The sequence below is a fragment of the Schistocerca gregaria genome, chromosome X (genome assembly GCF_023897955.1).
Source record: "Schistocerca gregaria isolate iqSchGreg1 chromosome X, iqSchGreg1.2, whole genome shotgun sequence".
NCBI classification, from domain to species: Eukaryota; Metazoa; Arthropoda; class Insecta; order Orthoptera; family Acrididae; genus Schistocerca; species Schistocerca gregaria.
Genome location: NC_064931.1, coordinates 18,004,798 through 18,032,651, shown reverse-complemented (window position 1 = coordinate 18,032,651; position 27,854 = coordinate 18,004,798).

The window sequence follows — 27,854 nt, the reverse complement described above, 5'->3', positions numbered from 1 at the left end:
CGAATAACCCCTGGGAGGTGTAATGATGACTCTTTTATGATACACAACTAGTGACATATCGCTTCTGGCAGACTGGCCACAGTAAGAAAAAATGTTGGACTGGGTGAGCAATTGGGACGAGTAACTATGACTCTCTTAAGTTAGCCAATGTCTCGTTACAAATGGTTTCGATGAAGATATCTCGAATAACCCCTGGGAGGAGAAACGATGACTCTTTTATGATACACAACTAGTGGCATGTGGCTTCTGGCAGACTGGCTGCAGTAAGAAAAAATGTTGGACTGGGTGAGCTATTGGGACGACTAACTATGACTCTCTTAAGGTAGCCAATGCCTCGTTACTAGGGTTTCGATTAAGATATCTCGAATAACCCCTGGGAGGAGTAACGATCACTCTTTTATGATACACAACTAGTGACATATCGCTTCTGGCAGACTGGCTGCAGTAAGAAAAAATGTTGGACTGGGTGAGCTATTGGGACGAGAACTATGACGCTCTTAAGGTAGCCAATGCCTCGTTACTAGGATTTCGATTAAGATACCTCGAATAACCCCTGGGAGGAGTAACGATCACTCCTTTATGATACACAGCTAGTGACATATCGCATCTGGCAGACTGGTCGCTGTAAGAAAAAATGTTGGACTGGGTGAGCAATTGGGACGAGTAACTATGACTCTCTTAAGTTAGCCAATGTCTCGTTACTAATGGTTTCGATGAAGATATCTCGAATAACCCCTGGGAGGAGAAACGATCACTCTTTTATGATACACAACTTGTGACATATCGCTTCTGGCAGACTGGCCACAGTAAGAAAAAATGTTGGACTGGGTGAGCAATTGGGACGAGTAACTATGACTTTCTTAAGGTAGCCAATGCCTCGTTACTAGGATTTCCATTAAGATATCTCGAATAACCCCTGGGAGTAGTAACGATGACTCTTTTATGATACACAAATAGTGACATATCGCTTCTGGCAGACTGGCCACAGTAAGAAAAAATGGCAGACTGGGTGAGCAATTGTGACGAGTAACTATGACTCTCCTAAGGCAGCCAATGCCTCGTTACTAGGGTTTCGATTAAGATATCTCGAATAACCCCTGGGTGGAGAAACGATCACTCTTGTATGATACACAACTAGTGACATGTCGCTTCTGTCAGACTGGCCGCAGTAATAAAAAATGGCAGACTTTGGGAGCAATTGTGACGAGTAACTATGACTCTCTTAGGGTAGCCAATGCCTCGTTACTAGGGTTTCGATGAAGATATCTCGAATAACCCCTGGGAGGAGTAACGATGACTCTATTATGATACACAACTAGTGACATATCGCTTCGGGCAGACTGGCCACAGTAAGACAAAATGGCAGTCTGGGTGAGCAATTGGGACGAGTAACTATGACTCTCTTAAGGTAGCCAATGCCTTGTTTCTAGGGTTTCCATTAAGATATCTCGAATAACCCCTGGGTGGAGTAGCGACCACTCTCTTATGATACACAACTAGTGACATATCGCTTCTGGCAGACGACGCAGTAAGAAAAAATGTGGGACTGGGTGAGCAATTGGGACGAGTAACTATGACTCTCTTAAGGTAGCCAATGCCTCGTTACTAGGGTTTCCATTAAGATAACTCGAATAACCCCTGGGAGGAGTAACGATGCCACTTTTATGATACACAACTAGTGACATATTGCTTCTGGCAGACTGGCCACAGTAAGAAAAAATGGCAGTTGGGTGAGCAATTGGGACGAGTAACTATGACTCTCCTAAGGCAGCCAATGCCTCGTTACTAGGGTTTCGATTAAGATATCTCGAATAACCCCTGGGAGGAGTAACGATCACTCCTTTATGATACGCAACTAGTGACATATCGCTTCTGGCAGACTGGTCGCAGTAAGAAAAAATGTTTAACTGGGTGAGAAATTGGGACGAGTAACTATGACTCTCTTAAGGTAGCCAATGTCTCGTTACTAATGGTTTCGATGAAGATATCTCGAATAACCCCTGGGAGGAGAAACGATGACTCTTTTATGATACACAACTAGTGACATGTGGCTTCTGGCAGACTGGCTGCAGTAAGAAAAAATGTTGGACTGGGTGAGCTATTGGGACGAGTAACTATGACTCTCTTAAGGTAGCCAATGCCTCGTTACTAGGGTTTCCATTAAGATATCTCGAATAACCCCTGGGAGGTGTAATGATGACTCTTTTATGATACACAACTAGTGACATATCGCTTCTGGCAGACTGGCCACAGTAAGAAAAAATGTTGGACTGGGTGAGCAATTGGGACGAGTAACTATGACTCTCTTAAGTTAGCCAATGTCTCGTTACAAATGGTTTCGATGAAGATATCTCGAATAACCCCTGGGAGGAGAAACGATGACTCTTTTATGATACACAACTAGTGACATGTGGCTTCTGGCAGACTGGCTGCAGTAAGAAAAAATGTTGGACTGGGTGAGCTATTGGGACGACTAACTATGACTCTCTTAAGGTAGCCAATGCCTCGTTACTAGGGTTTCGATTAAGATATCTCGAATAACCCCTGGGAGGAGTAACGATCACTCTTTTATGATACACAACTAGTGACATATCGCTTCTGGCAGACTGGCTGCAGTAAGAAAAAATGTTGGACTGGGTGAGCTATTGGGACGAGTAACTATGACGCTCTTAAGGTAGCCAATGCCTCGTTACTAGGATTTCGATTAAGATACCTCGAATAACCCCTGGGAGGAGTAACGATCACTCCTTTATGATACACAGCTAGTGACATATCGCATCTGGCAGACTGGTCGCTGTAAGAAAAAATGTTGGACTGGGTGAGCAATTGGGACGAGTAACTATGACTCTCTTAAGTTAGCCAATGTCTCGTTACTAATGGTTTCGATGAAGATATCTCGAATAACCCCTGGGAGGAGAAACGATCACTCTTTTATGATACACAACTTGTGACATATCGCTTCTGGCAGACTGGCCACAGTAAGAAAAAATGTTGGACTGGGTGAGCAATTGGGACGAGTAACTATGACTCTCTTAAGGTAGCCAATGCCTCGTTACTAGGTCTTCCATTAAGATATCTCGAATAACCCCTGGGTGGAGTAGCGACCACTCTCTTATGATACACAACTTGTGACATATCGCTTCTGGCAGACGACGCAGTAAGAAAAAATGTTGGACAGGGTGAGCAATTGGGACGAGTAACTATGACTCTCTTAAGGTAGCCAATGCCTCGTTACTAATGTTTCGATTAAGATATCTCGAATAACCCCTGTGAGGAGTAACGATCACTCCTTTATGATACACAACTAGTGACATATCGCTTCTGGCAGACTGGTCGCAGTAAGAAAAAATGCTGGACTGGGTGAGCAATTGGGACGAGTAACTATGACTCTCTTAAGGTAGCCAATGTCTCGTTACTAATGGTTTCGATGAAGATATCTCGAATAACCTCTGGGAGGAGAAACGATCACTCTTTTATGATACACAACTAGTGACATATCGCTTCTGGCAGACTGGCCGCAGTAAGAAAAAACGTTTTATTGGGTGAGCAATTGGGACGACTAACTATGACTCTCTTAAGGTAGCCAATGCCTCGTTACTAGGGTTTCGATTAAAATATATCGAATAACCCCTGGGAGGAGTAACGATCACTCTTTTATGATACACAACTAGTGACATATCGCTTCTGGCAGACTGGTCGCAGTAAGAACAAATGTTTAACTGGGTGAGAAATTGGGACGAGTAACTATGACTCTCTTAAGGTAGCCAATGTCTCGTTACTAATGGTTTCGATGAAGATATCTGGAATAACCCCTGGGAGGAGAAACGATGACTCTTTTATGATACACAACTAGTGACATGTGGCTTCTGGCAGACTGGCTGCAGTAAGAAAAAATGTTGGACTGGGTGAGCTATTGGGACGAGTAACTATGACTCTCTTAAGGTAGCCAATGCCTCGTTACTAGGGTTTCGATTAAGATATCTCGAATAACCCCTGGGAGGAGTAACGATCACTCCTTTATGATACGCAACTAGTGACATATCGCTTCTGGCAGACTGGTCGCAGTAAGAAAAAATGTTTAACTGGGTGAGAAATTGGGACGAGTAACTATGACTCTCTTAAGGTAGCCAATGTCTCGTTACTAGGGTTTCGATTAAGATATCTCGAATAACCCCTGGGAGGAGAAACGATAACTCTTTTATGATACACAACTAGTGACATATCGGTTCTGGCAGACTGGCCACAGTAAGAAAAAATTTTGGACTGGGTGAGCAATTGGGACGAGTAACTGTGATGCTCTTAAGGTTGCCAATGCCTCGTTACTAGGATTTCGATTAAGATATCTCGAATAACCCCTGGGAGGAGTAACGATCACTCCTTTATGATACACAACTAGTGACATATCGCTTCTGGCAGACTGGTCGCAGTAAGAAAAAATGTTGGACTGGGTGAGCAATTGGGACGAGTTACTATGACTCTCTTAAGATAGCCAATGTCTCGTTACTAATGGTTTCGATGAAGATATCTCGAATAACCCCTGGGAGGAGAAACGATCACTCTTTTATGATACACAACTAGTGACATATCGCTTCTGGCAGACTGGCTTCAGTAAGAAAAAATGTTGGACTGGGTGAGCTATTGGGACGAGTAACTATCACTCTCTTAAGGTAGCCAATGCCTCGTTACTAGGGTTTCGATTAAGATATCTCGAATAACCCCTGGGAGGAGCAACGATCACTGTTTTATGATACACAACTAGTGACATATCGGTTCTGGCAGACTGGCCACAGTAAAAAAAAATGTTGGACTGGGTGAGCAATAGGGACGAGTAACTATGACTCTCTTAAGGTAGCCAATGCCTCGTTACTAGGATTTTAATTAAGATAACTCGAATAACCCCTGGGAGGAGTAACGATGACTCTTTTATGATACACAAATAGTGACATATCGCTTCTGGCAGACTGGACACAGTAAGAAAAAATGGCAGACTGGGTGAGCAATTGTGACGAGTAACTATGACTCTCCTAAGGCAGCCAATGCCTCGTTACTAGGGTTTCGATTAAGATATCTCGAATAACCCCTGGGAGGAGAAACGATGACTCTTTTATGATACACGACTAGTGACATGTCGCTTCTGGCAGACTGGCCGCAGTAAGAAAAAATGGCAGACTTTTTGAGCAATTGTGACGAGTAACTATGACTCTCTTAGGGTAGCCAATGCCTCGTTACTAGGGTTTCGATGAAGATATCTCGAATAACCCCTGGGAGGAGTAACGATGACTCTATTATGATACACAACTAGTGACATATCGCTTCTGGCAGACTGGCCACAGTAAGAAAAAATGGCAGTCTGGGTGAGCAATTGGAACGAGTAACTATGACTCTCCTAAGGTAGCCAGTGCCTCGTTACTAGGGTTTTGATTAAGATATCTCGAATAACCCCTGGGAGGAGAAACGATCACTCTTTTATGATACACAACTAGTGACATGTCGCTTCTGGCAGACTGGCCACAGTAAGAAAAAATGGCAGACTGGGTGAGCAATTGGGACGAGTAACTATGACTCTCTTAAGGTAGCCAATGCCTCGTTACTAGGGCTTCCATTAAGATATCTCGAATAAACCCTGGGTGGAGTAGCGACCACTCTCTTATGATACACAACTAGTGACATATCGCTTCTGGCAGACGACGCAGTAAGAAAAAATGTTGGACTGGGTGAGCAATTGGGACGAGTAACTATGACTCTCTTAAGGTAGCCAATGCCTCGTTACTAATGTTTCGATTAAGATATCTCGAATAACCCCTGTGAGGAGTAACGATCACTCCTTTATGATACACAACTAATGACATATCGCTTCTGGCAGACTGGTCGCAGTAAGAAAAAATGCTGGACTGGGTGAGCAATTGGGACGAGTAACTATGACTCTCTTAAGGTAGCCAATGTCTCGTTACTAATGGTTTCGATGAAGATATCTCGAATAACCCCTGGGAGGAGAAACGATCACTCTTTTATGATACACAACTAGTGACATATCGCTTCTGGCAGACTGGCCGCAGTAAGAAAAAACGTTTTATTGGGTGAGCAATTGGGACGACTAACTATGACTCTCTTAAGGTAGCCAATGCCTCGTTACTAGGGTTTCGATTAAAATATATCGAATAACCCCTGGGAGGAGTAACGATCACTCTTTTATGATACACAACTAGTGACATATCGCTTCTGGCAGACTGGTCGCAGTAAGAAAAAATGTTGGACTGGGTGAGCAATTGGGACGGGTATCTATGACTCTCTTAAGGTAGCCAATGCCTCGTTACTAGGGTTTCCATTAAGATATCTCGAATAACCCCTGGGAGGTGTAACGATGACTCTTTTATGATACACAACTAGTGACATATCGCTTCTGGCAGACTGGCCACAGTAAGAAAAAATGTTGGACTGGGTGAGCAATTGGGACGAGTAACTATGACTTTCTTAAGGTAGCCAATGCCTCGTTACTAGGATTTCCATTAAGATATCTCGAATAACCCCTGGGAGTAGTAACGATGACTCTTTTATGATACACAAATAGTGACATATCGCTTCTGGCAGACTGGCCACAGTAAGAAAAAATGGCAGACTGGGTGAGCAATTGTGACGAGTAACTATGACTCTCCTAAGGCAGCCAATGCCTCGTTACTAGGGTTTCGATTAAGATATCTCGAATAACCCCTGGGTGGAGAAACGATCACTCTTGTATGATACACAACTAGTGACATGTCGCTTCTGTCAGACTGGCCGCAGTAATAAAAAATGGCAGACTTTGGGAGCAATTGTGACGAGTAACTATGACTCTCTTAGGGTAGCCAATGCCTCGTTACTAGGGTTTCGATGAAGATATCTCGAATAACCCCTGGGAGGAGTAACGATGACTCTATTATGATACACAACTAGTGACATATCGCTTCGGGCAGACTGGCCACAGTAAGACAAAATGGCAGTCTCGGTGAGCAATTGGGACGAGTAACTATGACTCTCTTAAGGTAGCCAATGCCTTGTTTCTAGGGTTTCCATTAAGATATCTCGAATAACCCCTGGGTGGAGTAGCGACCACTCTCTTATGATACACAACTAGTGACATATCGCTTCTGGCAGACGACGCAGTAAGAAAAAATGTGGGACTGGGTGAGCAATTGGGACGAGTAACTATGACTCTCTTAAGGTAGCCAATGCCTCGTTACTAGGGTTTCCATTAAGATAACTCGAATAACCCCTGGGAGGAGTAACGATGCCACTTTTATGATACACAACTAGTGACATATTGCTTCTGGCAGACTGGCCACAGTAAGAAAAAATGGCAGTTGGGTGAGCAATTGGGACGAGTAACTATGACTCTCCTAAGGCAGCCAATGCCTCGTTACTAGGGTTTCGATTAAGATATCTCGAATAACCCCTGGGAGGAGTAACGATCACTCCTTTATGATACGCAACTAGTGACATATCGCTTCTGGCAGACTGGTCGCAGTAAGAAAAAATGTTTAACTGGGTGAGAAATTGGGACGAGTAACTATGACTCTCTTAAGGTAGCCAATGTCTCGTTACTAATGGTTTCGATGAAGATATCTCGAATAACCCCTGGGAGGAGAAACGATGACTCTTTTATGATACACAACTAGTGACATGTGGCTTCTGGCAGACTGGCTGCAGTAAGAAAAAATGTTGGACTGGGTGAGCTATTGGGACGAGTAACTATGACTCTCTTAAGGTAGCCAATGCCTTGTTACTAGGGTTTCCATTAAGATATCTCGAATAACCCCTGGGAGGTGTAATGATGACTCTTTTATGATACACAACTAGTGACATATCGCTTCTGGCAGACTGGCCACAGTAAGAAAAAATGTTGGACTGGGTGAGCAATTGGGACGAGTAACTATGACTCTCTTAAGTTAGCCAATGTCTCGTTACAAATGGTTTCGATGAAGATATCTCGAATAACCCCTGGGAGGAGAAACGATGACTCTTTTATGATACACAACTAGTGACATGTGGCTTCTGGCAGACTGGCTGCAGTAAGAAAAAATGTTGGACTGGGTGAGCTATTGGGACGACTAACTATGACTCTCTTAAGGTAGCCAATGCCTCGTTACTAGGGTTTCGATTAAGATATCTCGAATAACCCCTGGGAGGAGTAACGATCACTCTTTTATGATACACAACTAGTGACATATCGCTTCTGGCAGACTGGCTGCAGTAAGAAAAAATGTTGGACTGGGTGAGCTATTGGGACGAGTAACTATGACGCTCTTAAGGTAGCCAATGCCTCGTTACTAGGATTTCGATTAAGATACCTCGAATAACCCCTGGGAGGAGTAACGATCACTCCTTTATGATACACAGCTAGTGACATATCGCATCTGGCAGACTGGTCGCTGTAAGAAAAAATGTTGGACTGGGTGAGCAATTGGGACGAGTAACTATGACTCTCTTAAGTTAGCCAATGTCTCGTTACTAATGGTTTCGATGAAGATATCTCGAATAACCCCTGGGAGGAGAAACGATCACTCTTTTATGATACACAACTTGTGACATATCGCTTCTGGCAGACTGGCCACAGTAAGAAAAAATGTTGGACTGGGTGAGCAATTGGGACGAGTAACTATGACTCTCTTAAGGTAGCCAATGCCTCGTTACTAGGGCTTCCATTAAGATATCTCGAATAACCCCTGGGTGGAGTAGCGACCACTCTCTTATGATACACAACTTGTGACATATCGCTTCTGGCAGACGACGCAGTAAGAAAAAATGTTGGACAGGGTGAGCAATTGGGACGAGTAACTATGACTCTCTTAAGGTAGCCAATGCCTCGTTACTAATGTTTCGATTAAGATATCTCGAATAACCCCTGTGAGGAGTAACGATCACTCCTTTATGATACACAACTAGTGACATATCGCTTCTGGCAGACTGGTCGCAGTAAGAAAAAATGCTGGACTGGGTGAGCAATTGGGACGAGTAACTATGACTCTCTTAAGGTAGCCAATGTCTCGTTACTAATGGTTTCGATGAAGATATCTCGAATAACCTCTGGGAGGAGAAACGATCACTCTTTTATGATACACAACTAGTGACATATCGCTTCTGGCAGACTGGCCGCAGTAAGAAAAAACGTTTTATTGGGTGAGCAATTGGGACGACTAACTATGACTCTCTTAAGGTAGCCAATGCCTCGTTACTAGGGTTTCGATTAAAATATATCGAATAACCCCTGGGAGGAGTAACGATGACTCTTTTATGATACACAACTAGTGACATATCGCTTCTGGCAGACTGGTCGCAGTAAGAAAAAATGTTTGACTGGGTGAGCAATTGGGACGGGTATCTATGACTCTCTTAAGGTAGCCAATGCCTCGTTACTAGGGTTTCCATTAAGATATCTCGAATAACCCCTGGGAGGTGTAACGATGACTCTTTTATGATACACAACTAGTGACATATCGCTTCTGGCAGACTGGCCACAGTAAGAAAAAATGTTGGACTGGGTGAGCAATTGGGACGAGTAACTATGACTTTCTTAAGGTAGCCAATGCCTCGTTACTAGGATTTCCATTAAGATATCTCGAATAACCCCTGGGAGGAGTAACGATGACTCTTTTATGATACACAAATAGTGACATATCGCTTCTGGCAGACTGGCCACAGTAAGAAAAAATGGCAGACTGGGTGAGCAATTGTGACGAGTAACTATGACTCTCCTAAGGCAGCCAATGACTCGTTACTAGGGTTTCGATTAAGATATCTCGAATAACCCCTGGGAGGAGAAACGATCACTCTTGTATGATACACAACTAGTCACATGTCGCTTCTGTCAGACTGGCCGCAGTAATAAAAAATGGCAGACTTTGGGAGCAATTGTGACGAGTAACTATGACTCTCTTAGGGTAGCCAATGCCTCGTTACTAGGGTTTCGATGAAGATATCTCGAATAACCCCTGGGAGGAGTAACGATGACTCTATTATGATACACAACTAGTGACATATCGCTTCGGGCAGACTGGCCACAGTAAGACAAAATGGCAGTCTGGGTGAGCAATTGGGACGAGTAACTATGACTCTCTTAAGGTAGCCAATGCCTTGTTTCTAGGGTTTCCATTAAGATATCTCGAATAACCCCTGGGTGGAGTAGCGACCACTCTCTTATGATACACAACTAGTGACATATCGCTTCTGGCAGACGACGCAGTAAGAAAAAATGTGGGACTGGGTGAGCAATTGGGACGAGTAACTATGACTCTCTTAAGGTAGCCAATGCCTCGTTACTAGGGTTTCCATTAAGATAACTCGAATAACCCCTGGGAGGAGTAACGATGCCACTTTTATGATACACAACTAGTGACATATTGCTTCTGGCAGACTGGCCACAGTAAGAAAAAATGGCAGTTGGGTGAGCAATTGGGACGAGTAACTATGACTCTCCTAAGGCAGCCAATGCCTCGTTACTAGGGTTTCGATTAAGATATCTCGAATAACCCCTGGGAGGAGTAACGATCACTCCTTTATGATACGCAACTAGTGACATATCGCTTCTGGCAGACTGGTCGCAGTAAGAACAAATGTTTAACTGGGTGAGAAATTGGGACGAGTAACTATGACTCTCTTAAGGTAGCCAATGTCTCGTTACTAATGGTTTCGATGAAGATATCTGGAATAACCCCTGGGAGGAGAAACGATGACTCTTTTATGATACACAACTAGTGACATGTGGCTTCTGGCAGACTGGCTGCAGTAAGAAAAAATGTTGGACTGGGTGAGCTATTGGGACGAGTAACTATGACTCTCTTAAGGTAGCCAATGCCTCGTTACTAGGGTTTCGATTAAGATATCTCGAATAACCCCTGGGAGGAGTAACGATCACTCCTTTATGATACGCAACTAGTGACATATCGCTTCTGGCAGACTGGTCGCAGTAAGAAAAAATGTTTAACTGGGTGAGAAATTGGGACGAGTAACTATGACTCTCTTAAGGTAGCCAATGTCTCGTTACTAGGGTTTCGATTAAGATATCTCGAATAACCCCTGGGAGGAGAAACGATAACTCTTTTATGATACACAACTAGTGACATATCGGTTCTGGCAGACTGGCCACAGTAAGAAAAAATTTTGGACTGGGTGAGCAATTGGGACGAGTAACTGTGATGCTCTTAGTGTTGCCAATGCCTCGTTACTAGGATTTCGATTAAGATACCTCGAATAACCCCTGGGAGGAGTAACGATCACTCCTTTATGATACACAACTAGTGACATATCGCTTCTGGCAGACTGGTCGCAGTAAGAAAAAATGTTGGACTGGGTGAGCAATTGGGACGAGTTACTATGACTCTCTTAAGATAGCCAATGTCTCGTTACTAATGGTTTCGATGAAGATATCTCGAATAACCCCTGGGAGGAGAAACGATCACTCTTTTATGATACACAACTAGTGACATATCGCTTCTGGCAGACTGGCTGCAGTAAGAAAAAATGTTGGACTGGGTGAGCTATTGGGACGAGTAACTATTACTCTCTTAAGGTAGCCAATGCCTCGTTACTAGGGTTTCGATTAAGATATCTCGAATAACCCCTGGGAGGAGCAACGATCACTCTTTTATGATACACAACTAGTGACATATCGCTTCTGGCAGACTGGACACAGTAAAAAAAAATGGCAGACTGGGTGAGCAATTGTGACGAGTAACTATGACTCTCCTAAGGCAGCCAATGCCTCGTTACTAGGGTTTCGATTAAGATATCTCGAATAACCCCTGGGAGGAGAAACGATGACTCTTTGATGATACACGACTAGTGACATGTCGCTTCTGGCAGACTGGCCGCAGTAAGAAAAAATGGCAGACTTTTTGAGCAATTGTGACGAGTAATTATGACACTCTTAGGGTAGCCAATGCCTCGTTACTAGGGTTTCGATGAAGATATCTCGAATAACCCCTGGGAGGAGTAACGATGACTCTATTATGATACAGAACTAGTGACATATCGCTTCTGGCAGACTGGCCACAGTAAGAAAAAATGGCAGTCTGGGTGAGCAATTGGAACGAGTAACTATGACTCTCCTAAGGTAGCCAATGCCTCGTTACTAGGGTTTTGATTAAGATATCTCGAATAACCCCTGGGAGGAGAAACGATCACTCTTTTATGATACACAACTAGTGACATGTCGCTTCTGGCAGACTGGCCACAGTAAGAAAAAATGGCAGACTGGGTGAGCAATTGGGACGAGTAACTATGACTCTCTTAAGGTAGCCAATGCCTCGTTACTAGGGCTTCCATTAAGATATCTCGAATAAACCCTGGGTGGAGTAGCGACCACTCTCTTATGATACACAACTAGTGACATATCGCTTCTGGCAGACGACGCAGTAAGAAAAAATGTTGGACTGGGTGAGCAATTGGGACGAGTAACTATGACTCTCTTAAGGTAGCCAATGCCTCGTTACTAATGTTTCGATTAAGATATCTCGAATAACCCCTGTGAGGAGTAACGATCACTCCTTTATGATACATAACTAGTGACATATCGCTTCTGGCAGACTGGTCGCAATAAGAAAAAATGCTGGACTGGGTGAGCAATTGGGACGAGTAACTATGACTCTCTTAAGGTAGCCAATGTCTCGTTACTAATGGTTTCGATGAAGATATCTCGAATAACCCCTGGGAGGAGAAACGATCACTCTTTTATGATACACAACTAGTGACATTTCGCTTCTGGCAGACTGGCCGCAGTAAGAAAAAACGTTTTATTGGGTGAGCAATTGGGACGACTAACTATGACTCTCTTAAGGTAGCCAATGCCTCGTTACTAGGGTTTCGATTAAAATATATCGAATAACCCCTGGGAGGAGTAACGATCACTCTTTTATGATACACAACTAGTGACATATCGCTTCTGGCAGACTGGTCGCAGTAAGAAAAAATGTTGGACTGGGTGAGCAATTGGGACGGGTATCTATGACTCTCTTAAGGTAGCCAATGCCTCGTTACTAGGGTTTCCATTAAGATATCTCGAATAACCCCTGGGAGGTGTAACGATGACTCTTTTATGATACACAACTAGTGACATATCGCTTCTGGCAGACTGGCCACAGTAAGAAAAAATGTTGGACTGGGTGAGCAATTGGGACGAGTAACTATGACTTTCTTAAGGTAGCCAATGCCTCGTTACTAGGATTTCCATTAAGATATCTCAAATAACCCCTGGGAGGAGTAACGATGACTCTTTTATGATACACAAATAGTGACATATCGCTTCTGGCAGACTGGCCACAGTAAGAAAAAATGGCAGACTGGGTGAGCAATTGTGACGAGTAACTATGACTCTCCTAAGGCAGCCAATGCCTCGTTACTAGGGTTTCGATTAAGATATCTCGAATAACCCCTGGGAGGAGAAACGATCACTCTTGTATGATACACAACTAGTGACATGTCGCTTCTGTCAGACTGGCCGCAGTAATAAAAAATGGCAGACTTTGGGAGCAATTGTGACGAGTAACTATGACTCTCTTAGGGTAGCCAATGACTCGTTACTAGGGTTTCGATGAAGATATCTCGAATAACCCCTGGGAGGAGTAACGATGACTCTATTATGATACACAACTAGTGACATATCGCTTCGGGCAGACTGGCCACAGTAAGACAAAATGGCAGTCTGGGTGAGCAATTGGGACGAGTAACTATGACTCTCTTAGGGTAGCCAATGACTCGTTACTAGGGTTTCGATGAAGATATCTCGAATAACCCCTGGGTGGAGTAGCGACCACTCTCTTATGATACACAACTAGTGACATATCGCTTCTGGCAGACGACGCAGTAAGAAAAAATGTGGGACTGGGTGAGCAATTGGGACGAGTAACTATGACTCTCTTAAGGTAGCCAATGCCTCGTTACTAGGGTTTCCATTAAGATACCTCGAATAACCCCTGGGAGGAGTAACGATGCCACTTTTATGATACACAACTAGTGACATATTGCTTCTGGCAGACTGGCCACAGTAAGAAAAAATGGCAGTTGGGTGAGCAATTGGGACGAGTAACTATGACTCTCCTAAGGCAGCCAATGCCTCGTTACTAGGGTTTCGATTAAGATATCTCGAATAACCCCTGGGAGGAGTAACAATCACTCCTTTATGATACGCAACTAGTGACATATCGCTTCTGGCAGACTTGTCGCAGTAAGAAAAGATGTTGGACTGGGTGAGCTATTGGGACGAGTAACTATGACTCTCTTAAGGTAGCCAATGCCTCGTTACTAGGGTTTCGATTAAGATATCTCGAATAACCCCTGGGAGGAGTAACGATCACTCCTTTATGATACGCAACTAGTGACATATCGCTTCTGGCAGACTGGTCGCAGTAAGAAAAAATGTTTAACTGGGTGAGAAATTGGGACGAGTAACTATGACTCTCTTAAGGTAGCCAATGTCTCGTTACTAATGGTTTCGATGAAGATATCTCGAATAACCCCTGGGAGGAGAAACGATTACTCTTTTATGATACACAACTAGTGACATGTGGCTTCTGGCAGACTGGCTGCAGTAAGAAAAAATGTTGGACTGGGTGAGCTATTGGGACGAGTAACTATGACTCTCTTAAGGTAGCCAAAGCCTCGTTACTAGGGTTTCGATTAAGATATCTCGAATAACCCCTGGGAGGAGTAACGATCACTCCTTTATGATACGCAACTAGTGACATATCGCTTCTGGCAGACTGGTCGCAGTAAGAAAAAATGTTTAACTGGGTGAGAAATTGGGACGAGTGACTATGACTCTCTTAAGGTAGCCAATGTCTCGTTACTAGGGTTTCGATTAAGATATCTCGAATAACCCCTGGGAGGAGAAACGATAACTCTTTTATGATACACAACCAGTGACATATCGGTTCTGGCAGACTGGCCACAGTAAGAAAAAATTTTGGACTGGGTGAGCAATTGGGACAAGTAACTGTGATGCTCTTAAGGTTGCCAATGCCTCGTTACTAGGATTTCGATTAAGATATCTCGAATAACCCCTGGGAGGAGTAACGATCACTCCTTTATGATACACAACTAGTGACATATCGCTTCTGGCAGACTGGTCGCAGTAAGAAAAAATGTTGGACTGGGTGAGCAATTGGGACGAGTTACTATGACTCTCTTAAGATAGCCAATGTCTCGTTACTAATGGTTTCGATGAAGATATCTCGAATAACCCCTGGGAGGAGAAACGATCACTCTTTTATGATACACAACTAGTGACATATCGCTTCTGGCAGACTGGCTGCAGTAAGAAAAAATGTTGGACTGGGTGAGCTATTGGGACGAGTAACTATTACTCTCTTAAGGTAGCCAATGCCTCGTTACTAGGTTTTCGATTAAGATATCTCGAATAACCCCTGGGAGGAGTAACGATCACTCCTTTATGATACACAACTAGTGACATATCACTTCTGGCAGACTGGTCGCAGTAAGAAAAAATGTTTGACTGGGTGGGCAATTGGGACGAGTAACTATGACTCTCTTAAAGTAGCCAATGTCTCGTTACTAGAGTTTCGATTAAGATATCTCGAATAACCCCTGGGAGGAGCAACGATCACTCTTTTATGATACACAACTAGTGACATATCGGTTCTGGCAGACTGGCCACAGTAAAAAAAAATGTTGGACTGGGTGAGCAATAGGGACGAGTAACTATGACTCTCTTAAGGTAGCCAATGCCTCGTTACTAGGATTTAAATTAAGATAACTCGAATAACCCCTGGGAGGAGTAACGATGACTCTTTTATGATACACAAATAGTGACATATCGCTTCTGGCAGACTGGACACAGTAAGAAAAAACGGCAGACTGGGTGAGCAATTGTGACGAGTAACTATGACTCTCCTAAGGCAGCCAATGCCTCGTTACTAGGGTTTCGATTAAGATATCTCGAATAACCCCTGGGAGGAGAAACGATGACTCTTTTATGATACACGACTAGTGACATGTCGCTTCTGGCAGACTGGCCGCAGTGAGAAAAAATGGCAGACTTTTTGAGCAATTGTGACGAGTAACTATGACTCTCTTAGGGTAGCCAATGCCTCGTTACTAGGGTTTCGATGAAGATATCTCGAATAACCCCTGGGAGGAGTAACGATGACTCTTTTATGATACACAACTAGTGACATATCGCTTCTGGCAGACTGGCCACAGTAAGAAAAAATGGCAGTCTGGGTGAGCAATTGGAACGAGTAACTGTGACTCTCCTAAGGTAGCCAATGCCTCGTTACTAGGGTTTTGATTAAGATATCTCGAATAACCCCTGGGAGGAGAAACGATCACTCTTTTATGATACACAACTAGTGACATGTCGCTTCTGGCAGACTGGCCACAGTAAGAAAAAATGGCAGACTGGGTGAGCAATTGGGACGAGTAACTATGACTCTCTTAAGGTAGCCAATGCCTCGTTACTAGGGCTTCCATTAAGATATCTCGAATAACCCCTGGGTGGAGTAGCGACCACTCTCTTATGATATACAACTAGTGACATATCGCTTCTGGCAGACGACGCAGTAAGAAAAAATGTTGGACTGGGTGAGCAATTGGGACGAGTAACTATGACTCTCTTAAGGTAGCCAATGCCTCGTTACTAATGTTTCGATTAAGATATCTCGAATAACCCCTGTGAGGAGTAACGATCACTCTTTTATGATACACAACTAGTGACATATCGCTTCTGGCTGACTGATCGCAGTAAGAAAAAATGTTGGACTGGGTGAGCAATTGGGACGGGTATCTATGACTCTCTTAAGGTAGCCAATGCCTCGTTACTAGGGTTTCCATTAAGATATCTCGAATAACCCCTGGGAGGTGTAACGATCACTCTTTTATGATACACAACTAGTGACATATCGCTTCTGGCAGACTGGCCACAGTAAGAAAAAATGGCAGACTGGGTGAGCAATTGGGAGGAGTAACTATGACTCTCTTAAGGTAGCCAATGCCTCGTTACTAGGGTTTCTATTAAGATATCTCGAATAACCCCTGGGAGGAGAAACGATGACTCTTTTATGATACACAACTAGTGTCATGTCGCTTCTGGCATACTGGCCGCAGTAAGAAAAAATGTTGGACTGGGTGAGCAATTGTGACGAGTAACTATGACTCTCTTAAGGTAGCCAATGCCTCGTTTCTAGTTTTTCGATTAAGATATCTCGAATAACCCCTGGGAGGAGTAGCAACCACTCTTTTATGATACACAACTAGTGACATATCGCTTCTGGCAGACTGGCTGCAGTAAGAAAAAGTTTTGGACTGGGTGAGCTATTGGGACAAGTAACTATGACGCTCTTAAGGTAGCCAATGCCTCGTTACTAGGATTTCGATTATGATATCTCAAATAACCCCTGGGAGGAGTAACGATCACTCCTTTATGATACACAGCTAGTGACATATCGCTTCTGGCAGACTGGTCGCTGTAAGAAAAAATGTTGGACTGGGTGAGCAATTGGGACGAGTAACTATGACACTCTTAAGGTAGCCAATGTCTCGTTACTAATGGTTTCGATGAAGATATCTCGAATAACCCCAGGGAGGAGAAACGATCACTCTCTTATGATACACAACTAGTGACATATCGGTTCTGGCAGACTGGCCACAGTAAAAAAAAATGTTGGACTGGGTGAGCAATAGGGACGAGTAACTATGACTCTCTTAAGGTAGCCAATGCCTTGTTACTAGGATTTAAATTAAGATAACTCGAATAACCCCTGGGAGGAGTAACGATGACTCTTTTATGATACACAAATAGTGACATATCGCTTCTGGCAGACTGGACACAGTAAGAAAAAATGGCAGACTGGGTGAGCAATTGTGACGAGTAACTATGACTCTCCTAAGGCAGCCAATGCCTCGTTACTAGGGTTTCGATTAAGATATCTCGAATAACCCCTGGGAGGAGAAACGATGACTCTTTTATGATACACGACTAGAGACATGTCGCTTCTCTCAGACTGGCCGCAGTAAGAAAAAATGGCAGACTTTGGGAGCAATTGTGACGAGTAACTATGACTCTCTTAGGGTAGCCAATGCCTCGTTACTAGGGTTTCGATGAAGATATCTCGAATAACCCCTGGGAGGAGTAACGATGACTCTTTTATGATACACAACTAGTGACATATCGCTTCTGGCAGACTGGCCACAGTAAGAAAAAATGGCAGTCTGGGTGAGCAATTGGAACGAGTAACTATGACTCTCCTAAGGTAGCCAATGCCTCGTTACTAGGGTTTTGATTAAGATATCTCGAATAACCCCTGGGAGGAGAAACGATTACTCTTTTATGATACACAACTAGTGACATGTCGCTTCTGGCAGACTGGCCACAGTAAGAAAAAATGGCAGACTGGGTGAGCAATTGGGACGAGTAACTATGACTCTCTTAAGGTAGCCAATGCCTCGTTACTAGGGTTTCCATTAAGATATCTCGAATAACCCCTGGGAGGTGTAACGATGACTCTTTTATGATACACAACTAGTGACATATCGCTTCTGGCAGACTGGCCACAGTAAGAAAAAATGGCAGACTGGGTGAGCAATTGGGAGGAGTAACTATGACTCTCTTAAGGTAGCCAATGCCTCGTTACTAGGGTTTCTATTAAGATATCTCGAATAACCCCTGGGAGGAGAAACGATGACTCTTTTATGATACACAACTAGTGTCATGTCGCTTCTGGCATACTGGCCGCAGTAAGAAAAAATGTTGGACTGGGTGAGCAATTGTGACGAGTAACTATGACTCTCTTAAGGTAGCCAATGCCTCGTTTCTAGTTTTTCGATTAAGATATCTCGAATAACCCCTGGGAGGAGTAGCAACCACTCTTTTATGATACACAACTAGTGACATATCGCTTCTAGCAGACTGGCTGCAGTAAGAAAAAATTTTGGACTGGGTGAGCTATTGGTACAAGTAACTATGACGCTCATAAGGTAGCCAATGCCTCGTTACTAGGATTTCGATTATGAAATCTCGAATAACCCCTGGGAGGAGTAACGATCATTCCTTTATGATACACAGCTAGTGACATATCGCTTCTGGCAGACTGGTCGCTGTAAGAAAAAATGTTGGACTGGGTGAGCAATTGGGACGAGTAACTATGACTCTCTTAAGGTAGCCAATGTCTCGTTACTAATGGTTTCGATGAAGATATCTCGAATAACCCCTGGGAGGAGAAACGATCACTCTCTTATGATACACAACTAGTGACATATCGCTTCTGGCAGACTGGCTGCAGTAAGAAAAAATGTTGGACTGGGTGAGCTATTGGGACAAGTAACTATGACTCTCTTAAGGTAGACAATGCCTCGTTACTTGGGTTTCGATTAAGATATCTCGAATAACCCCGGGGAGGAGTAACGATCACTCTTTTATGATACACAACTAGTGACATATCACTTCTGGCAGACTGGTCGCAGTAAGAAAAAATGTTGGACTGGGTGCGCAATTGGGACGAGTAACTATGACTCTCTTAAGGTAGCCAATGTCTCGTTACTAGGGTTTATATTAAGATATCTCGAATAACCCCTGGGAGGAGCAGCGATCACTTTTTTATGATAAACAACTAATGACATATCGGTTCTGGCACACTGGCCACAGTAAGAAAAAATGTTGGACTGGGTGAGCAATTGGGACGAGTAACTATGACTCTCTTAAGGTAGCCAATGCCTCGTTACTAGGATTTAAATTAAGATAACTCGAATAACCCCTGGGAGGAGTAACGATGACTCTTTTATGATACACAAATAGTGACATATCGCTTCTGGCAGACTGGACACAGTAAGAAAAAATGGCAGACTGGGTGAGCAATTGTGACGAGTAACTATGACTCTCCTAAGGCAGCCAATGCCTCGTTACTAGGGTTTCGATTAAGATATCTCGAATAACCCCTGGGAGGAGAAACGATGACTCTTTTATGATACACGACTAGAGACATGTCGCTTCTCTCAGACTGGCCGCAGTAAGAAAAAATGGCAGACTTTGGGAGCAATTGTGACGAGTAACTATGACTCTCTTAGGGTAGCCAATGCCTCGTTACTAGGGTTTCGATGAAGATATCTCGAATAACCCCTGGGAGGAGTAACGATGACTCTTTTATGATACACAACTAGTGACATATCGCTTCTGGCAGACTGGCCACAGTAAGAAAAAATGGCAGTCTGGGTGAGCAATTGGAACGAGTAACTATGACTCTCCTAAGGTAGCCAATGCCTCGTTACTAGGGTTTTGATTAAGATATCTCGAATAACCCCTGGGAGGAGAAACGATTACTCTTTTATGATACACAACTAGTGACATGTCGCTTCTGGCAGACTGGCCACAGTAAGAAAAAATGGCAGACTGGGTGAGCAATTGGGACGAGTAACTATGACTCTCTTAAGGTAGCCAATGCCTCGTTACTAGGGTTTCCATTAAGATATCTCGAATAACCCCTGGGAGGTGTAACGATGACTCTTTTATGATACACAACTAGTGACATATCGCTTCTGGCAGACTGGCCACAGTAAGAAAAAATGGCAGACTGGGTGAGCAATTGGGAGGAGTAACTATGACTCTCTTAAGGTAGCCAATGCCTCGTTACTAGGGTTTCTATTAAGATATCTCGAATAACCCCTGGGAGGAGAAACGATGACTCTTTTATGATACACAACTAGTGTCATGTCGCTTCTGGCATACTGGCCGCAGTAAGAAAAAATGTTGGACTGGGTGAGCAATTGTGACGAGTAACTATGACTCTCTTAAGGTAGCCAATGCCTCGTTTCTAGTTTTTCGATTAAGATATCTCGAATAACCCCTGGGAGGAGTAGCAACCACTCTTTTATGATACACAACTAGTGACATATCGCTTCTAGCAGACTGGCTGCAGTAAGAAAAAATTTTGGACTGGGTGAGCTATTGGTACAAGTAACTATGACGCTCATAAGGTAGCCAATGCCTCGTTACTAGGATTTCGATTATGAAATCTCGAATAACCCCTGGGAGGAGTAACGATCATTCCTTTATGATACACAGCTAGTGACATATCGCTTCTGGCAGACTGGTCGCTGTAAGAAAAAATGTTGGACTGGGTGAGCAATTGGGACGAGTAACTATGACTCTCTTAAGGTAGCCAATGTCTCGTTACTAATGGTTTCGATGAAGATATCTCGAATAACCCCTGGGAGGAGAAACGATCACTCTCTTATGATACACAACTAGTGACATATCGCTTCTGGCAGACTGGCTGCAGTAAGAAAAAATGTTGGACTGGGTGAGCTATTGGGACAAGTAACTATGACTCTCTTAAGGTAGACAATGCCTCGTTACTTGGGTTTCGATTAAGATATCTCGAATAACCCCGGGGAGGAGTAACGATCACTCTTTTATGATACACAACTAGTGACATATCACTTCTGGCAGACTGGTCGCAGTAAGAAAAAATGTTGGACTGGGTGCGCAATTGGGACGAGTAACTATGACTCTCTTAAGGTAGCCAATGTCTCGTTACTAGGGTTTGGATTAAGATATCTCGAATAACCCCTGGGAGGAGCAGCGATCACTTTTTTATGATAAACAACTAATGACATATCGGTTCTGGCACACTGGCCACAGTAAGAAAAAATGTTGGACTGGGTGAGCAATTGGGACGAGTAACTATGACTCTCTTAAGGTAGCCAATGCCTCGTTACTAGGGTTTCCATTTGATATCTCGAATAACCCCTGGGAGGAGTAACGATGACTCCTTTATGATACACAACTAGTGACATATCGGTTCTGGCAGACTGGCCACAGTAAGAAAATATTGCAGACTGGGTGAGCAATTGGGATGAGTAACTATAACTCTCCTAAGGTAGCCAATGCCTCGTTACTAGGGTTTTGATTAAGATATCTCGAATAACCCCTGGGAGGAGAAACGATGACTCTTTTATGATACACAACTTGTGACATATCGCTTCTGGCAGACTGGCCACAGTAAGAAAAAATGGCAGACTGGGTGAGCAATTGGGACGAGTAACTATGACTCTCTTAAGGTAGCCAATGCCTCGTTTCTAGGGTTTCGATGAAGATATCTCGAATAACCCCTGGGTGGAGTAGCGACCACTCTCTTATGATACACAACTAGTGACATATCGCTTCTGGCAGACGACGCAGTAAGAAAAAATGTTGGACTGGGTGAGCAATTGGGACGAGTAACTATGACTCTCTTAAGGTAGCCAATGCCTCGTTACTAGGGTTTACATTAAGATATCTCGAATAACCCCTGGGAGGAGTAACGATGCCTCTTTTATGATACACAACTAGTGACATATTGCTTCTGGCAGACTGGCCACAGTAAGAAAAAATGGCAGTTGGGTGAGCAATTGGGACGAGTAACTATGACTCTCCTAAGGCAGCCAATGCATCGTTACTAGGGTTTCGATTAAGATATCTCGAATAATCCCTGGGAGGAGTAACGATCATTCCTTTATGATACACAACTAGTGACATGTGGCTTCTGGCAGACTGGCCGCAGTAAGAAAAAATGTTGGACTGGGTGAGCAATTGGGACGAGTAACTATGACGCTCTTAAGGTTGCCAATGCCTCGTTACTAGGATTTCGATTAAGATATCTCGAATAACCCCTGGGAGCAGTAACTATCACTCCTTTATGATACACAACTAGTGACATATCGCTTCTGGCAGACTGGTCGCAGTAAGAAAAAATGTTGGACGGGGTGAGCAATTGGGACGAGTAACTATGAATCTCTTAAGGTAGCCAATGTCTCGTTACTAATGGTTTCGATGAAGATATCTCGAATAACCCCTGGGAGGAGAAACGATCACTCTTTTATGATACACAACTAGTGACATGTCACTTCTGGCAGACTGGTCGCAGTAAGAAAAAATGTTGGACTGGGTACGCAATTGGGACGAGTAACTACGACTCTCTTAAGGTAGCCAATGTCTCGTTACTAGGGTTTCGATTAAGATATCTCGAATAACCATTGTGAGGAGTATCGATGACTCTTTTATGATACACAAATAGTGACATATCGCTTCTGGCAGACTGGCCACAATAAGTAAAAATGGCAGACTGGGTGAGCAATTGTGACGAGTAACTATGACTCGCCTAAGGCATCCAATGCCTCGTTACTAGGGTTTCGATTAAGATATCTCGAATAACCCCTGGGAGGAGAAACGATGACTCTTTTATGATACCCAACTAGTGACATGTCGCTTCTGGCAGACTGGCCGCAGTAAGAAAAAATGGCCGACTTTGGGAGCAATTGTGACGAGTAACTGTGACTCTCTTAGGGTAGCCAATGCCTCGTTACCAGGGTTTCGATGAAGATATCTCGAATAACCCATGGGAGGAGTAACGATGACTCTTTTATGATACACAACTAGTGACATATCGCTTCTGGCAGACTGGCCACAGTAAGAAAAAATGGCAGTCTGGGTGAGCAATTGGGACGAGTAACTATGACTCTCCTAAGGTAGCCAATGCCTCGTTACTAGGGTTTTGATTAAGATATCTCGAATAACCCCTGGGAGGAGAAACGATGACTCTTTTATGATACACAACTTGTGACATATCGCTTCTGGCAGACTGGCCACAGTAAGAAAAAATGGCAGACTTGGTGAGCAATTGGGACGAGTAACTATGACTCTCTTATGGTAGCCAATGTATCGTTACTAGGGTTTCCATTAAGATATCTCGAATAACCCCTGGGTGGAGTAGCGACCACTCTCTTATGATACACTACTAGTGACATATCGCTTCTGGCAGACGACGCAGTAAGAAAAAAATGTTGGACTGGGTGAGCAATTGGGACGAGTAACTATGACTCTCTTAAGGTAGCCAATGTCTCGTTACTAATGTTTCGATTAAGATATCTCGAATAACCCCTGGGAGGAGAAACGATCACTCTTTTATGGTACACAACTAGTGACATATCGCTTCTGGCAGACTGGCTGCAGTAAGAAAAAATGTTGGACTGGGTGAGCTATTGGGACGAGTAACTATGACTCTCTTAAGGTAGCCAATGCCTCGTTACTAGGCTTTCGATTAAGATATCTCAAATAACCCCGGGGAGGAATAACGATCACTCCTTTATGATACACAACTAGTGACATATCACTTCTGGCAGACTGGTCACAGTAAGAAAAAATGTTGGACTGAGTGAGCAATTGGGACGAGTAACTATGACTCTCTTAAGGTAGCCAATGCCTCGTTACTAGGGTTTCGATTAAGATATCTCGAATAACCCCGGGGAGGAGTAACGATCACTCCTTTATGATACACAACTAGTGACATATCACTTCTGGCAGACTGGTCGCAGTAAGAAAAAATGTTGGACTCGGTCCGCAATTGGGACGAGTAACTATGACTCTCTTAAGGTAGCCAATGTCTCGTTACTAGCGTTTCGATTAAGATATCTCGAATAACCCCTGGGAGGAGCAACGATCACTCTTTTATGATACACAACTAGTGACATATCGGTTCTGGCAGACTGGCCACAGTAAGAAAGAATGTTGGACTGGGTGAGCAATTGGGACGAGTAACTATGACTCTCTTAAGGTAGACAATGCCTCGTTACTTGGGTTTCGATTAAGATATCTCGAATAACCCCGGGGAGGAGTAACGATCACTCTTTTATGATACACAACTAGTGACATATCACTTCTGGCAGACTGGTCGCAGTAAGAAAAAATGTTGGACTGGGTGCGCAATTGGGACGAGTAACTATGACTCTCTTAAGGTAGCCAATGTCTCGTTACTAGGGTTTGGATTAAGATATCTCGAATAACCCCTGGGAGGAGCAGCGATCACTTTTTTATGATAAACAACTAATGACATATCGGTTCTGGCACACTGGCCACAGTAAGAAAAAATGTTGGACTGGGTGAGCAATTGGGACGAGTAACTATGACTCTCTTAAGGTAGCCAATGCCTCGTTACTAGGGTTTCCATTTGATATCTCGAATAACCCCTGGGAGGAGTAACGATGACTCCTTTATGATACACAACTAGTGACATATCGGTTCTGGCAGACTGGCCACAGTAAGAAAATATTGCAGACTGGGTGAGCAATTGGGATGAGTAACTATAACTCTCCTAAGGTAGCCAATGCCTCGTTACTAGGGTTTTGATTAAGATATCTCGAATAACCCCTGGGAGGAGAAACGATGACTCTTTTATGATACACAACTTGTGACATATCGCTTCTGGCAGACTGGCCACAGTAAGAAAAAATGGCAGACTGGGTGAGCAATTGGGACGAGTAACTATGACTCTCTTAAGGTAGCCAATGCCTCGTTTCTAGGGTTTCGATGAAGATATCTCGAATAACCCCTGGGTGGAGTAGCGACCACTCTCTTATGATACACAACTAGTGACATATCGCTTCTGGCAGACGACGCAGTAAGAAAAAATGTTGGACTGGGTGAGCAATTGGGACGAGTAACTATGACTCTCTTAAGGTAGCCAATGCCTCGTTACTAGGGTTTACATTAAGATATCTCGAATAACCCCTGGGAGGAGTAACGATGCCTCTTTTATGATACACAACTAGTGACATATTGCTTCTGGCAGACTGGCCACAGTAAGAAAAAATGGCAGTTGGGTGAGCAATTGGGACGAGTAACTATGACTCTCCTAAGGCAGCCAATGCATCGTTACTAGGGTTTCGATTAAGATATCTCGAATAATCCCTGGGAGGAGTAACGATCATTCCTTTATGATACACAACTAGTGACATGTGGCTTCTGGCAGACTGGCCGCAGTAAGAAAAAATGTTGGACTGGGTGAGCAATTGGGACGAGTAACTATGACGCTCTTAAGGTTGCCAATGCCTCGTTACTAGGATTTCGATTAAGATATCTCGAATAACCCCTGGGAGCAGTAACTATCACTCCTTTATGATACACAACTAGTGACATATCGCTTCTGGCAGACTGGTCGCAGTAAGAAAAAATGTTGGACGGGGTGAGCAATTGGGACGAGTAACTATGAATCTCTTAAGGTAGCCAATGTCTCGTTACTAATGGTTTCGATGAAGATATCTCGAATAACCCCTGGGAGGAGAAACGATCACTCTTTTATGATACACAACTAGTGACATGTCACTTCTGGCAGACTGGTCGCAGTAAGAAAAAATGTTGGACTGGGTACGCAATTGGGACGAGTAACTACGACTCTCTTAAGGTAGCCAATGTCTCGTTACTAGGGTTTCGATTAAGATATCTCGAATAACCATTGTGAGGAGTATCGATGACTCTTTTATGATACACAAATAGTGACATATCGCTTCTGGCAGACTGGCCACAATAAGTAAAAATGGCAGACTGGGTGAGCAATTGTGACGAGTAACTATGACTCGCCTAAGGCATCCAATGCCTCGTTACTAGGGTTTCGATTAAGATATCTCGAATAACCCCTGGGAGGAGAAACGATGACTCTTTTATGATACCCAACTAGTGACATGTCGCTTCTGGCAGACTGGCCGCAGTAAGAAAAAATGGCCGACTTTGGGAGCAATTGTGACGAGTAACTGTGACTCTCTTAGGGTAGCCAATGCCTCGTTACCAGGGTTTCGATGAAGATATCTCGAATAACCCATGGGAGGAGTAACGATGACTCTTTTATGATACACAACTAGTGACATATCGCTTCTGGCAGACTGGCCACAGTAAGAAAAAATGGCAGTCTGGGTGAGCAATTGGGACGAGTAACTATGACTCTCCTAAGGTAGCCAATGCCTCGTTACTAGGGTTTTGATTAAGATATCTCGAATAACCCCTGGGAGGAGAAACGATGACTCTTTTATGATACACAACTTGTGACATATCGCTTCTGGCAGACTGGCCACAGTAAGAAAAAATGGCAGACTTGGTGAGCAATTGGGACGAGTAACTATGACTCTCTTATGGTAGCCAATGTATCGTTACTAGGGTTTCCATTAAGATATCTCGAATAACCCCTGGGTGGAGTAGCGACCACTCTCTTATGATACACTACTAGTGACATATCGCTTCTGGCAGACGACGCAGTAAGAAAAAAATGTTGGACTGGGTGAGCAATTGGGACGAGTAACTATGACTCTCTTAAGGTAGCCAATGTCTCGTTACTAATGTTTCGATTAAGATATCTCGAATAACCCCTGGGAGGAGAAACGATCACTCTTTTATGGTACACAACTAGTGACATATCGCTTCTGGCAGACTGGCTGCAGTAAGAAAAAATGTTGGACTGGGTGAGCTATTGGGACGAGTAACTATGACTCTCTTAAGGTAGCCAATGCCTCGTTACTAGGCTTTCGATTAAGATATCTCAAATAACCCCGGGGAGGAATAACGATCACTCCTTTATGATACACAACTAGTGACATATCACTTCTGGCAGACTGGTCACAGTAAGAAAAAATGTTGGACTGAGTGAGCAATTGGGACGAGTAACTATGACTCTCTTAAGGTAGCCAATGCCTCGTTACTAGGGTTTCGATTAAGATATCTCGAATAACCCCGGGGAGGAGTAACGATCACTCCTTTATGATACACAACTAGTGACATATCACTTCTGGCAGACTGGTCGCAGTAAGAAAAAATGTTGGACTCGGTCCGCAATTGGGACGAGTAACTATGACTCTCTTAAGGTAGCCAATGTCTCGTTACTAGCGTTTCGATTAAGATATCTCGAATAACCCCTGGGAGGAGCAACGATCACTCTTTTATGATACACAACTAGTGACATATCGGTTCTGGCAGACTGGCCACAGTAAGAAAGAATGTTGGACTGGGTGAGCAATTGGGACGAGTAACTATGACTCTCTTAAGGTAGCCAATGCCTCGTTACTAGGGTTTCCAT